General features: G+C 44.0%; 1 protein-coding gene across 1 annotated transcript in view; it reads right to left on the reverse strand.

Annotated features, from left to right (window-relative positions):
• The window catches only part of macf1a (microtubule actin crosslinking factor 1a), a gene marked incomplete at its 5' end in the record, with an annotated part of 389,501 nt that overhangs the window by 82,391 nt on the left and 292,972 nt on the right, over positions 1-14,138 (reverse strand).

Consider the following 14,138-nt stretch of genomic DNA (forward strand, 5'->3'; position numbering starts at 1 on the left):
GGGGCTTGGCCCCAAATGCGTCGTGCGAGTGTGGCGCAGATGACCAAACCGCAGACCATGTTATCCTGGATTGCCCGGTGTACCACCCACCCAACGGGATGCACGGTCTGTCGGTATTAGATGACGAGACGATGACGTGGCTCCTGGAGGGGTGTCCAGAAATATAGCCCGGGTGAGCCCCTCAACCAGGTCTCGGGGTGGTAAAAGGGTAGCCCCTCGGCCCCGAGCCTGGTGGAGTGGAGAGGAAAACAACAACCCATACGCCGAAGAAGACACTCACGCACGCACGCAAACACGCACGCACACACACACACACACACACACACACACACACACACACACACAAGCGCACACACCAGCAGAGCAGGGAAAAAGCGTCTCTTGTGCTACCATCATCAATAACAGAGTCTCTGAAGTGAACAGAGCCTGTTTGTGAACAGTTTTCTGGCTTTATGGTAGACAAAAATGATAAATGATACATGATAAGCAACTGTTTTTTTATCACGAGGCCGTTAATGATTACATTACCGAAGGTGCGGTGGTGTAGTTTATTTGCGGGCCTCTTGATGACACGTCTGCTAGGTTGATATTGTTGATGTATGGAGACGTGTTTGTTATGGTTGGCGTGGTAACAGAGCAGATGAAGGGAGAGTGTGACAGTCTAACATACAACAGCTGAAACAACACAGGGCCTTGGGCGCAGCCAAAGACCAAGACATCTCACACACGCACACACGCGCACACCCACACGCACACACACTCAGGCACGCCCATTGAAAATCAGTTCAGATGATAAGAGAAATTGTGTTAGCCTCATCATCCAATCAGTAGCCTCATCATCCAATCAGCCGCTAGCGGGGCGGGGCCTGGGCCATCTGGGAGAGAGATCTGGGTGAGGACAGCGGAGATGTCAGGGGGTGATTTAAAAGGTGGCATTCCCTCATCCCCGACACCCCCCCCTCATCCCCCCTCATCCCCCCTCATCCCCCCAGCCCAGCAGAGGAATGTCCTACTGTGGCCTCACGACACCCTTCAACTCAAACCCCCGACCCACCCACATGCTGTCAGCTGCTCTGGGACAGGACTGGATAACACACCCAGTGGTGTGTGTGTGTGTGTGTGTGGGTGTGGGTGTGGGTGGGTGGTTGAGTGTAGGTCTACACTATGTGTGTGAAGGGTGTGTGTGACTGTGTGTATGAGTGTGTGTGTGTGTGAGAGAGAGAACAGTATGTGATGGGTGTGTGTGTGTGTCTACAATACATATGTGATGGGTGTGTGTGTGTGAGTGTGTGTGTGTGTGTCTACAGTATGTATGTGTAGGGTGTGTGTGTGTGTGTGTGTGTGTGTGTCTACAGTACATATGTGTAGGGTGTGTGTGTGTCTGTGTGTGTGTGTGTGTGTCTACAGTATTTACATTTTACATTTTTGGCATTTAGCAGACGCCTTATTCCAAAGCGACTTACAATCAATACATTTGAATGCTAAGCATGTGAATCATCAGTCCACCATTCGTGGCAGGAAGAGTAAACTAGCTCAGGCCCGGGGCCATGGATAGAAGGAGAAACCTTCTTCTACCACCTTCTTCTAAAACCTGGTCACAATCACACACACAGTATGTATGTGTAGGGTGTGTGTGTGTGTGTGTGTGTGTGTGTGTGTCTACAGTATGGATGTGTAGGGTGTGCGTGTGCGTGTGTGTGTGTGTGTGTCTACAGTATGGATGTGAAGGGTGTGAGTGTGTGTGTGTGTGTGTGTGTGTGTGTGTGTGTGTCTACAGTATAGATGTGTAGGGTGTGAGTGTGTGTGTGTGTGTGTGACTACAGTATGTATGTGTAGGATGTGCGTGTGTGTGTGTGTGTGTGTGTGTGTCTACAGTACGTATGTGTAGGGTGTGTGCTTGTGTGTGTGTGTCTACAGTACGTATGTGTATGGTGTGTGTGTGTGTGTGTGTGTGTGTGTGTCTACAGTACGTATGTGTAGGGTGTGTGTGTGTGTGTATGTGTGTGTGTGTCTACAGTACGTATGTGTAGGGTGTGTGTGTGTGTGTGTGTGTGTGTGTGTGTGTGTCTACAGTACGTATGTGTAGGGTGGGGAAAACAGCTGAGATTCCGGACGTGCCCCCTGAAAAGGCTGGAATTATAAACATCCTTGAGCGATGATGCAGACCCCAGCACGCCACACTCCCCCCCCCGACACACACACACCTCGTACGTCCTTAAATACACACGCAGCATTCCGCCCCATACGCAGACAGTATGGAGCAGACAGTATCTATAAACACACTGCTCGATAAACAACTTGCCCCAACGCAAACCCAAACACCACAAATGCCACAGGCCCGTTTCAAAAGAAACATCACTCTCTCCTTTTTTTTCTCCCCTCCCTGTGAATCTCTCTTTTCCTCCCCTCCCCTCCCCTCTTTCTCCCTCTCACTGTGACTCAATGAGATCACTGTTTAAGAGTTCAACAATAAGACTGACTAATCTGACAATATACACCACCCCCCCCCCCTCTCCCCCCACGCTTTATAAACACACACACACAAACAAACAGAGCATGCATGCACACACACACAAACAGAGACACACACACACACACACACACACACAACACAAACCATTCTCTAAACTCAGGCATGACATCATCCCTGTGGATTTTTTTTTTTCTTTTCTGGGGGTCTGGCTGGGGGGGGGGGGGGGGGGGAGGGCGGTGGGGGGATGGGGGGAGGGGGGGGGGGGGGGGGGGGGCCAGTCGGTTTTCAAAGCAGACAGACATGTTTAGTTTAAAATGACCTGACCGGGATCCATTACAGCAGAGAGAGAGGGGGTAGGAGGGGTATTTATGGAGGGAGGGAGTGGGTGAGAGAGGGGAGAAGAGGAAGGGGGTATGTGGAGGGCTCCAAGGAGGGAGGAAAGATGATCTCTAGGAAGTCAAGCTCCCTCTCCCTCTATTCCAGACTAACTCCATATTCCAGATGAACTCTATATTCTAGACTAACTCTCTATATTCACTAACTCTCTATATTCCAGATTAACTCTCTATATTCCAGGCTAACTCTCTATATTCTAGACTAACTCTCTATATTCTAGACTAACTCTATATTCCAGGCTTAAGCCCAATGTATACTTCTGCGTAAAATCGACGGCGTAGCCTACACCGTAGCTTGCGTAGGCCCGCAGCCTACGGTGTAGGTTGACGCGCACCTCTCCAAAAATGTAACTACGCGGCAGTGCCTACGCAACCGTAAGCACTGTGATTGGTCCGCTTGGTAGCAATGATTCCGACTCTCTCGTAGACCAACTTTTTCTGTAATTACTTATTAATAAAGATTTGAAAAATTATGATAACCATCGTATTATCTTAGTTTAATGTCATTTGGATGCATCATATCACTTTTATTTACAACAAGCATAACCCCCAAAAAATCGCTATTATGCCGCTTTGAGTACACCGTTCCAACGGAGCGCCCTATGGAAGCGTCAGGCACAGCCTTCCTATAAGGAGCGCGATTCACATTTACGAGATGTACAATCCTGTTTATTTAGAAATAAATTATTAGTTACAGGGAGCCCCATGGCGGTTAATTGGGTTTAAATTATATTTATGATAGACATATTTAATGTAAAGTTATCTATAAGAACTGTGATTGGTCCGCTTGGTAGCGTCACATTCCGACTCTCTCGTAAATTACTTATTAATAAAGATTTTAAAAATTATGATAACCATCTTATTATCTTAGTCTACTGTCATTTCAATGCATTCTAGACATTTTCTTTACAACAAGCATAACAAAAATATGTTTTTTGATCGCTATTATGCCGCTATGAGTACACCGACCAACGCGACGCAGAAACGACCAACGCAGAAGTATAAACCGGGAGAGCCCTTGTGTAGGCTACGGTGTAGCCGCCCGTAAATTCAACGCAGAAGTATAAATTGGGCTTTACTCTCTATATTCTAGACTAACTCTATATATTCTAGACTAACTCTCTATATTCCAGGCTAACTCTCTATATTCTAGACTAACTCTCTATATTCCAGGCTAACTCTCTATATTCCAGGCTAACTCTCTATATTCTAGACTAACTCTCTATATTCTAGACTAACTCTCTATATTCTAGACTAACTCTCTATATTCACTAACTCTCTATATTCCAGGCTAACTCTATATTCCAGGCTAACTCTCTATATTCCAGACACAGTAGCAGCTGTAGATTAACAATGTCCCTTTCCCTTTTTTTACTGAGCTTCTCACTCAGGCACATTCCACGAAGCTGTCGCCTTTCTCTTAAACTCTCTCTCTCTCTCTCTTACTCCCTCTTTCTCTCTGTTATTCAGCTTGTGACAGCCCTCTCTCTCTGTCCTCCCAGTTCTCCCTTTCTCCCTCCCAGCTCCCTCCCTCTCTACACCTCTTTATCTCATCTGTCTGTTTGTCTCCTGCCACACATCCATCCAGCTTGCTCTCATTAAGAGGCAGTCAGTGGGGGAAGGGGGGTGGGGGTGGGAGAGAAATGACAGAGCAGGGAGGAAGAAATGGAAGAAAGGAATCTATTTCATCCACCCGCAAGGACACCAGCAGAACCACCATCTCAACCCCCCAACTACTCACTCACATAGTGCCTGGACACTGCAGAGGAAGTGACACGGCAGAACAGGAAACGCACCCTAATGATCCCCGTCTCCGACCTGAATGGAGACTCTGTGTTAGGGACATCACACTCCACGCTGATGAGAAGCGGATGGAAGCAATGACAGCACAACGACAATGAAGAGGCCCAATTCAGCAACGCAGCACATTCCTACGGTTCCCTCCTACGAGGCTCACTACAGCCAATTGAAATTCCTATTAAGGGGAGGTGTGTGTGGGCGGGGGGGGGAGGGGGGAGACTGGTTGGTTAAGGAAGCAAGGAACATATTGCCTCAAGAAAAATGTAATCGAGCTCAGCGTTCATCACTACGGCGACAGCCCTAGCGCATTCCAAGCACTCACGTTTTGGCGCCTGAGCTGCGGGGGGTGGAGGAGGGGGGGGTGGGTGAAGGAGGTGGAAGAACGGTGAAGGAAAGGCCAGAACAAGGCTCCGGGAGGCGAGTGACTCACCACCCTCGGGCTGCGTCAGACAGGCGGAGAGAGAGAGCTGTGACTCGACTCTTTTCTCTCTGGCCACTAAACGTCTTTGGGGTTTGTCACACCCACCCCCTCGTAGGGTTTGAGGGTCAGAGTAAGGCTCCGTAGAGAAGCAGAGACCTCAGACCACAGCCAGGGTCAGAGTTAAGGCTAGGGCTACGTAGAGAAGCAGAGGGAAGACCTCAAACCACAGCCAGGAGGCATCTGGAGCTGTTCTCTACGTAGAGAGGAAGTACGAGCCAGGCCACAGTCCATATAGACACATCCAGACACAGGACCAGAGACAGACACATCCACAGACACAGGACCAGAGACAGACACATCCACAGACACAGGACCAGAGACAGACACATCCACAGACACAGGACCAGAGATAGACACATCCACAGACACAGGGCTACAGACAGACACATCCACAGACACAGGACCAGAGACAGACACATCCACAGACACAGGACCAGAGACAGACACATCCACAGACACAGGACCAGAGACAGACACATCCACAGACACAGGACCAGAGATAGACACATCCACAGACACAGGACCAGAGATAGACACATCCACAGACACAGGGCTAGAGATAGACACATCCACAGACACAGGGCTAGAGATAGACACATCCACAGAAGGCTACAGATAGACTCATCCACAGACAGAAGGTTACAGATAGACTCATGCCTGGAGACATAATGTATCCCCCAACAGCCAAGGAACTCAGCACTCTCACAAGATCTCGCTCTTTAGAACCGAAGTGGACACCGAAGGCTTTCAGACATGTCTGTTAGCCCAAAGCTAGTCAGGAGTATGTTAGCCCATAGCTAGTCAGGAATATGTTAGCCCATAGCTAGTCAGGAATATGTTAGCCCATAGCTAGTCAGGAATATGTTAGCCCATAGCTAGTCAGGAGTATGTTAGCCCATAGCTAGTCAGGAATATGTTAGCCCATAGCTAGTCAGGAATATGTTAGCCCATAGCTAGTCAGGAGTATGTTAGCCCATAGCTAGTCAGGAGTGTCTGTTAGCCCATAGCTAGTCAGGAGTGTCTGTTAGCCCATAGCTAGTCAGGAGTGACTGTTAGCCCATAGCTAGTCAGGAGTGACTGTTAGCCCATAGCTAGTCAGGAGTATGTTAGCCCATAGCTAGTCAGGGGTATGTTAGCCCATAGCTAGTCAGGAGTGACTGTTAGCCCATAGCTAGTCAGGAGTGACTATTAGCCCATAGCTAGTCAGGAATATGTTAGCCCTTAGCTAGTCAGGAGTATGTTAGCCCTTAGCTAGTCAGGAGTGTCTGTTAGCCCATAGCTAGTCAGGAGTGTCTGTTAGCCCATAGCTAGTCAGGAGTGTCTGTTAGCCCTTAGCTAGTCAGGAGTATGTTAGCCCTTAGCTAGTCAGGAGTATGTTAGCCCATAGCTAGTCAGGAGTATGTTAGCCCATAGCTAGTCAGGAGTATGTTAGCCCATAGCTAGTCAGGAGTGTCTGTTAGGCCACTTCTAGTAACTCACTGCGGGAGCATGCCTATGTTCCCCGGGTCCTATGTTCCCCGGGTCCTATGTTCCCCTGTTCCGCACTTCCGAAAAAGGGTTCTATGTTCCCCGCTTCCGAAAAAGGGTTCTATGTTCCCCGCTTCCGAAAAAGGGTCCTATGTTCCCCGCCCGCCGTTGTGTCAAGCGACCTCATGTGTCGTTATGTGGTACTGCATGAGAGTTTTTTTTTTTTTTTTTTTTTTTTTTTTTTTGGGGGGGGGTCTTAAGATGACTTGGAAATAATGAAGAACACAACGAATGTCATAGTATTGTCTCAGCATTTTATATAACTCCCTAGATAGATCATTTTCGAGATGGAATTGAAAATCTTATATTCCTAAAAGAACACCAGTGATATATATATATATACACATTATTAAATATTTTTTCTATATTTTTGTCAAACGAAATCAAATAAATACAGTAGAGATATCAATCCAAAATATAGGCTTTTATTGCAACCAACAACAACAACAAAAAAACTATGTTTGTGCAAACATGGTGTTTGTTTCCAAGACCAAGCATCAAAATGCCAACCTATGGGACAATACTGTACATCCCATTGGCAGGACGTCACGTAACAGCGCAGTGTGTCTCTAGGTTACAGTGTCACATATCCCATAATATAATCCCTAAGTAACTAGCCAGTTTTCGTAGCACAGTGAGTGACGTCTTCGAAATCGAAAACACAGGCTATAGTGAGACGCGCGTCAAAAAAGGCTCACAGGCGGAAACTACATCCCGAACGATAGTTCCTCCCTAGGAAATATTAGTTCCCACTTCACACGAGATAGATAGATTAGATAGTTTGACTGTGTGATAGATAGATAATTTGATATTTTGAAAGTGTGATCGATCGATAGATAGTTTGATTGTGTGATAGATAACTTGATATTTTGAAAGTGTGATAGATAAATCGATATATCAATAAAGAAAAGAGTGTAAAAAGAAACAACTTGCATTGCTGTCATGCTAGCGTAGTGGTTAAAGCTGCGGACTGGAGTTCCAAAGGTTGCGAGTTCGAGACTTGACTAAGTCATTCATTTTTTTTTTTTTTTACATTTAACCGAAGATTTCATGCAAAGGTTTCAAACACCATTGTAATCGTGTCAGTTCTTGTAAATTAGCCTGCACCATAATTTTATAGCCTACAATACTTTTTTAGATGAGATTTTAGATTAGATTCAGACAACGAAATGCAGTAAAAAGTGCGCCTGAAGAGGGATTCGAACCACTGATATAAAATGACGATTAAATCCTATGGCAGCAGTCAATACCACTAGGCCATTGTGGCGATATGACGATTTGTAGCCTGCTGCGGATATCACCACAGTAGTAATATTCATTTATTAAAATATGAACATATAACAATAACTGGGGCTAGTATGACCTACGCATTTAATCGGTCAGCAATTTCTTGCCAAACCATTTCCCTCGCCTTGTTAATTGCGGCAGTATTGCACTATTTTACATCTTATTTTTCCGTCTTCATAAAAATCAATAATTCGGAATGCTGCGCAAATGTAGTACCCCTGCAGAGTGGAGTATCTTCATTTCGACAGATCGACACTTCAGGGCTTTTTATGTCTGCGTGCACGCGCCCATATCGAAGATTTGTAAGCCATCTTCAAGGCTTGATTTCCAATCTCGAGTTCCCTGAGCGCCGCTATACTGATCCACCTTTAGTGGAATGACCCGCTGATTAGTCACTTTTACAACGAGGTATGACTTGTAAGGATCATGCATTTGTGGAATGAGCAACACAGCTAAACGTGCGGGTAGCGGCCCAACATTTGCAATTGTATGCATGGATTAAAGAAATATTTTTTCTATATTTTGGTCAAACGGAATCAAATAAATACAGTAGAGATATCAATCCAAAATATAGGCTTTTATTGCAACCAACAACAACAAAAAAAAAACAATGTTTGTGCAAACATTGTTTGCACAAACATGATGCAACATGTTTGAAACATCATCAAACATGAAGACATTCTTTCACTCTAGTGTTTTAGTAGTCAGGCACTAATAAGGAGAGGCCTACTGTTTCACTGCTGAAACCTGGTAATCCTGACACATGAGCTCTAGTGCAATTATCAGTCCTAACTCTGGCATCACATATATTGTAATAATAACTATATGGCTTACTAAGTAAACAGGTCCATATAAACTGGAAAGGTACAGACATCTTTCAATAACAAAACTATGGTACAGCAATAACTTGGCAAAAACAAATGAAAGAGCTAAATAACATGTAAACAATGGCATACATGATGGCGTAAACAATGGCGTACAGCTTATTCTAACTAATAATAACAATAATAATAATAATAACAATAACACAATTAGGCCAATAACAATAATAATAACAACAACATAGGCCAAAGTGCTATCAAAATAAATGTGGAAATCTAGCCCATACGGACGCTACGGCTGACAGCCCTCCAGTACGAAGCCAGATCTCTGTGGCCCTGCATGTACTGTCCTTTCAGCCTCAGTAGACGGGCCTCCAACTCCCTCCACTTCCGTCTCCTTGTTGGGGGAGCGTGGCCTCTGTCTGCCATCCCCAGTTTACCCTCTGCAAGCGTTTGCTGATCCTTCAGGTGCCGAAGGAATTTCCAAAGTGAAGGATGGCGCACTTGGACAGCATCGTTCAGAGTACGATGATAAGCTAGAACAAAAATACAGAATTATAACTTATTAGCCTATTAATGGCCTATTAATGTGCAAACTGGTTCTACATCTGCAGGCTGATCTACTAACGGTGTGCAGTGAGGATTGTTGATCTTTCCAATGTAGAAGATAGCGGGCCTTATTTGAAGTATATCTCAACTTCCCCTGTGTGTGAACTTCAATTAGTATTCGTTATTTGGGATCTTAGTAAATCAGGCCCTAAATGTTATTAGTTTGGCATGAACATTTTGACATTGAACATTTTCCCCTCTGTGTCTCCTCCTTTCACAATTTTAAATCCTTTCTTAATCCTTTCTCAATCACGGTGCCCGCCCATGATTGGACTGATGTTATGTCCATCATCATTAGCGCGCCTGTACGTGGCAACTCGTCCACCTGTTTAAAGAGCCCTCCTGTCCTCTGCTGTGTTTGATGTTTCGTTAATTTTTGTTTCGGCTCATAGTTAAACCTCGATATACGCACAGGCCCAGAGGTGATAGGATAAGAATGAATTAACCCATAATTAGCAGACAATATTATATTAACAATATAAAATAATTAACTTAATACTTCAGATTTAGTTATTAGATGAAATTATATTTTTTTTGTTCAGATCTGTCATTGTTACACTTACATTCAACATGATTATTGGTCCTTTGCTCCATGTTTCTCTCGAACACATTCCACATCGCTGGTGGGAAGGCCGCTCCAGGATGGACATATGTGTTACGAACATACGCAAGGAAGTCTTGTAACTCAGGGTGGTTCATCAGGGCACGCCTGGTGTTTCTGTGGTGGAGGAGAAGATCAAAATTGATCTGGACCAGAGGCAGAGGCAGGTGTCCTAAGGCCATCACCTTGAGATGAGATGAGATGAGATGAGATGAGAGATGAGATAACGTTTATTGCCATTTATGCATACACATTAAGCATACACATATAGGAATTTGATTTGGCGTTACAGTAAGAGCATTTCTAAATGCAATGACAGAACACAACAAACCTTGCGGATGACTGCTGCCAGTGGATGGTCATGACGGAATGGACCAGCCAATCCAAGTGCCTGTACCCTCTTCCACAAGGCTTGGTTGAAATGGAAGTAGCATCCTCCGATTCTGGCTTGTGGCAACTCCGTTTCAAGAGCAGTTTTCAGCGCTTGCTCAAAGTCACAGATGACTTTACGCGGACGCCAAAGGTGGTGGGTGATTCTCCTGAGTGACGTTTTGACACACTGGAACACTTGTCGGTAGTGTCCAATTGTACGTTGCTCCATGAGGACATGTACAAGGGGGACAACGAAGCCATGAATGTCCCCGAGTATAGTGAATACTTGGTTGTATGGGCGTGGGCACGACTTGAATGTAGCATCCATGTATAATGTCCTGCAGTGTCGCAGCTGTCTCAGGTTGTCCTCTGTGGAAAACACTGCTATGCCCCACTCACTGTCTTGGTGCAGGAGGAAATGGTCTCTGCTCCATGTCTCAGCCCATTGACCGTCGATCCTTACATCATCAACGGTAGCTGGGACGGGAGGGATTACTGCAGCTCTGGCTCTGGCCATAACAGACCTAACTGAGGAGAATCTTTGAGGAGGTTGCCCTCGACCTCCACGCTGGATGGGACGGCCCCGCTGTAGACCTACGCACTCAGCATCGTAAATGCGCTTGATTGGTACTGTGGGTTCTCTCACCACCTCTCCAGTAATCACTTGGCGAAATTGCGCATTGTTCACCATTTGTGTATCGGGGGCATGCACATGTTCGCGGACCTCGCGAACTTCTATGTTGGGATTGACCCCCTCTACATCAAAGATGTTTGTAACCAGAACTGTCCGGCAGTCTTCTCTCCAACACCGCCACCGAATATTCTGTAAATTTGTGCGGTGTTTCTGGTACCTAAAGTTATCCAGAACTAATATTTTCCCCCCTCGGTCTCCAGTAATTATTTGAGCCATTGTCACTACGCATGTGTTCCGAACATACCGGTATTTGAGGAAGTCTTGTAACTCAAGCTCAATTACAATTGACCTTAAAACAATTGATAGGGGGTGTTACGCCCTCTGGTGACTCGGAGAAGAAGGGCGCAACAGAGACACACTAAATATCAGAGTGCAACATTGTCCCCTGACACATACAAGTATATTATATCAATGTGTGTCTATGCAGTATCAATAGCATCTAATTTAGATTTTTTATTTTAGTTGTTTATCTAAAGAAAATAATATTTTAAAATAATGAATTATCTAAAACAATACATTAAAAACAATCTAAATGATATGCTACATTTAGCATATCATGCTACAATGATATGTACATTTCAAGCCTGCAAACTGCGACACTTTAAATGAATGTGCAATAACACTATGTGCAATATGACAACCCTAGGGTACATAAGGTTGCCGAGAATAGGAAATGTTAGAATAGGTATAGCATAGCATAGAGTACAGCACAGTGTTTTATTTGTACAGTATAGTATAGTGGATAGTGTACATAGCCTTTATTTATGTAAACCAGTACTATATCAATGACAATAAAGACCATTCATTGATTCATTCATTCATATTATCAATAGCATACCCCTTTTATAATTAGCATACTGAATTTCATTCTCAGATTTGATATAAAGACTATCAGAGTTGGGTCATTTGTGAAGACATTAATGTGTGAATAGAGCAGATTAATGTCTGAATAGAGCAGATTAATGTATGAATAGAGCAGATTAATGTCTGAATAGAGCAGATTAATGTCTGAATAGAGCAGATTAATGTATGAATATATAGAGCAGATTAATGTGTGAATAGAGCAGATTAATGTGTGAATAGAGCAGATTAATGTCTGAATAGAGCAGATTAATGTATGAATAGAGCAGATTAATGTCTGAATAGAGCAGATTAATGTCTGAATAGAGCAGATTAATGTCTGAATAGTGTCGTGTTTCGTAATGTAAACGCGTGAGACAACTGTTAACTATATATCACGTACTTTATTAACCATCCAGTTCCACCATTCATTCCACTCTGCCCGCTTTCCCACTGTGCATGCTCTCCCCTCTATCCCCAACTCATTCCCATTGGTCTACAGCATAAGCGTCACACCATATATTTATTATCCTTATGTTCTAACTAACATAACACCACAAATAGAGCAGATTAATGTCTGAATAGAGCAGATTAATGTCTGAATAGAGCAGATTAATGTATGAATAGAGCAGATTATTGTTTGTCCATCAACGTCGAATTCTGACGTCTGCCGTGTGAGACCAGGGGCCTCATTCATAAAGAAATACTTGAACGTCATCTTTGACTTTCACGTAAGCACATTTTTCTAAACGGACGTGAGCATTATTTATAAAACGGGCTGAGATGGTTTAAAGTTGCGTACGTGCTTCCTTCTATAAATACCAAACATACTTGGAATTGAACGCAGGTGAATGAGGTTTGTATTAACGCCCTGTGATAGAGGCTCAATTATAGCGGCTGAATGAAGCCAAGTGCTATAATATAATATAATACAGACAGACAATACTGACAATATTATATACTGTCTGTATTATATTATATTATAGCTTCATTCAGCCGCTATTTGAGCCGCTATCACAGGGCGTTAATACTATATTATATAGGCGTGCGTCTGGAAGGGGAGAGGGCAGTAATACCACGTTCATTGATAAAAATGACATAAGGGATGGAAAGGGGGGATGGCAGTTTTAGAAGGGGGATGATTTGGACTGTTTTTATTTCAGGGGGGATGCCATTCCCCCTCATCCCGACTCAACTCGAAATCCAGTATCATTTAGCGCGTGGCCGGGCAAGGCATAGGCATGTTGAAGAGAGATAGACAGCTCCGTAGGGATATAAAGAAAGACTGAAATACAATCATAAACATTAGTTCCCTTTCAATCTTGAATTAAACTCATTTTCTCGGCTGATAACAACATCGTTAATTTTATTACGAGCCACTTGCATGAATTACAATAGGCAACGTTTTTCCAGTGCAGCTCACATGCCTGTAATAACTCCGCATAACCAGTAGGTAATGTACGTAAGCAAGTTGAATACTCGACGTCGAGCTACGATCGTTTCCACGATCAAATTGACTCACGTTGACATTTTATAAATCACTACGTTGACGTGGTTTTCTACGTACGACACGGGTAAGATCAACATTTGATCTAAGCACCCGTTATGAATGAGGCCCCAGGCTGATTAGAGTTAGTAGATTTGTGACAGCCCCCCAGTGTGTCTGAATTGGAGTCCTAGTATACTGTACTTCCAAATGGTTTAGCATGGGGGGTCAGGTTCAGTACTAGATTTGGGCCGAGGTCCAATAGTGTCCTACCTACAAAAGGTTTTGTACATATAATCATTTTGTTCATATAATAATGTTGTACACATAGTAATCCACAGTATGATTATGTATTTGTGTATGTTGTTTAAAAAAAAAACAATAAAAAAAAAACTAACAGTATAATTATGTATTTGTGTATGTTGTTTAAAAAAAAAAAAAAAAAAAAAAAAAAAAAAACTCATGCAGTACTACATAACGACACCTGGGGTCGCTTGACACAACGGCTGGCGGGGAATATACGGAAGCGGGGAACATAGAACCCTTTTTCGGAAGCGGGGAACATAGAACCCTTTTTCGGAAGTTTTCGGAAGAGGGGAACATAGAACCCTTTTTTTTTTTTTTGCTAAGAAACAGGGGAACATAGGACCCGGGGAACATAGGACCCGGGGAACATAGGGATGACCCCCTCACTGCTTGGAGCGTGCTCATTAACTCGCTGGTTCAGAGCACTTTCCAGACCGTAACCAGAA

Source organism: Nansenia antarctica, assembly GCF_963989245.1.
Source record: "Nansenia antarctica genome assembly, chromosome: 5".
NCBI lineage: Eukaryota > Metazoa > Chordata > Actinopteri > Argentiniformes > Microstomatidae > Nansenia > Nansenia antarctica.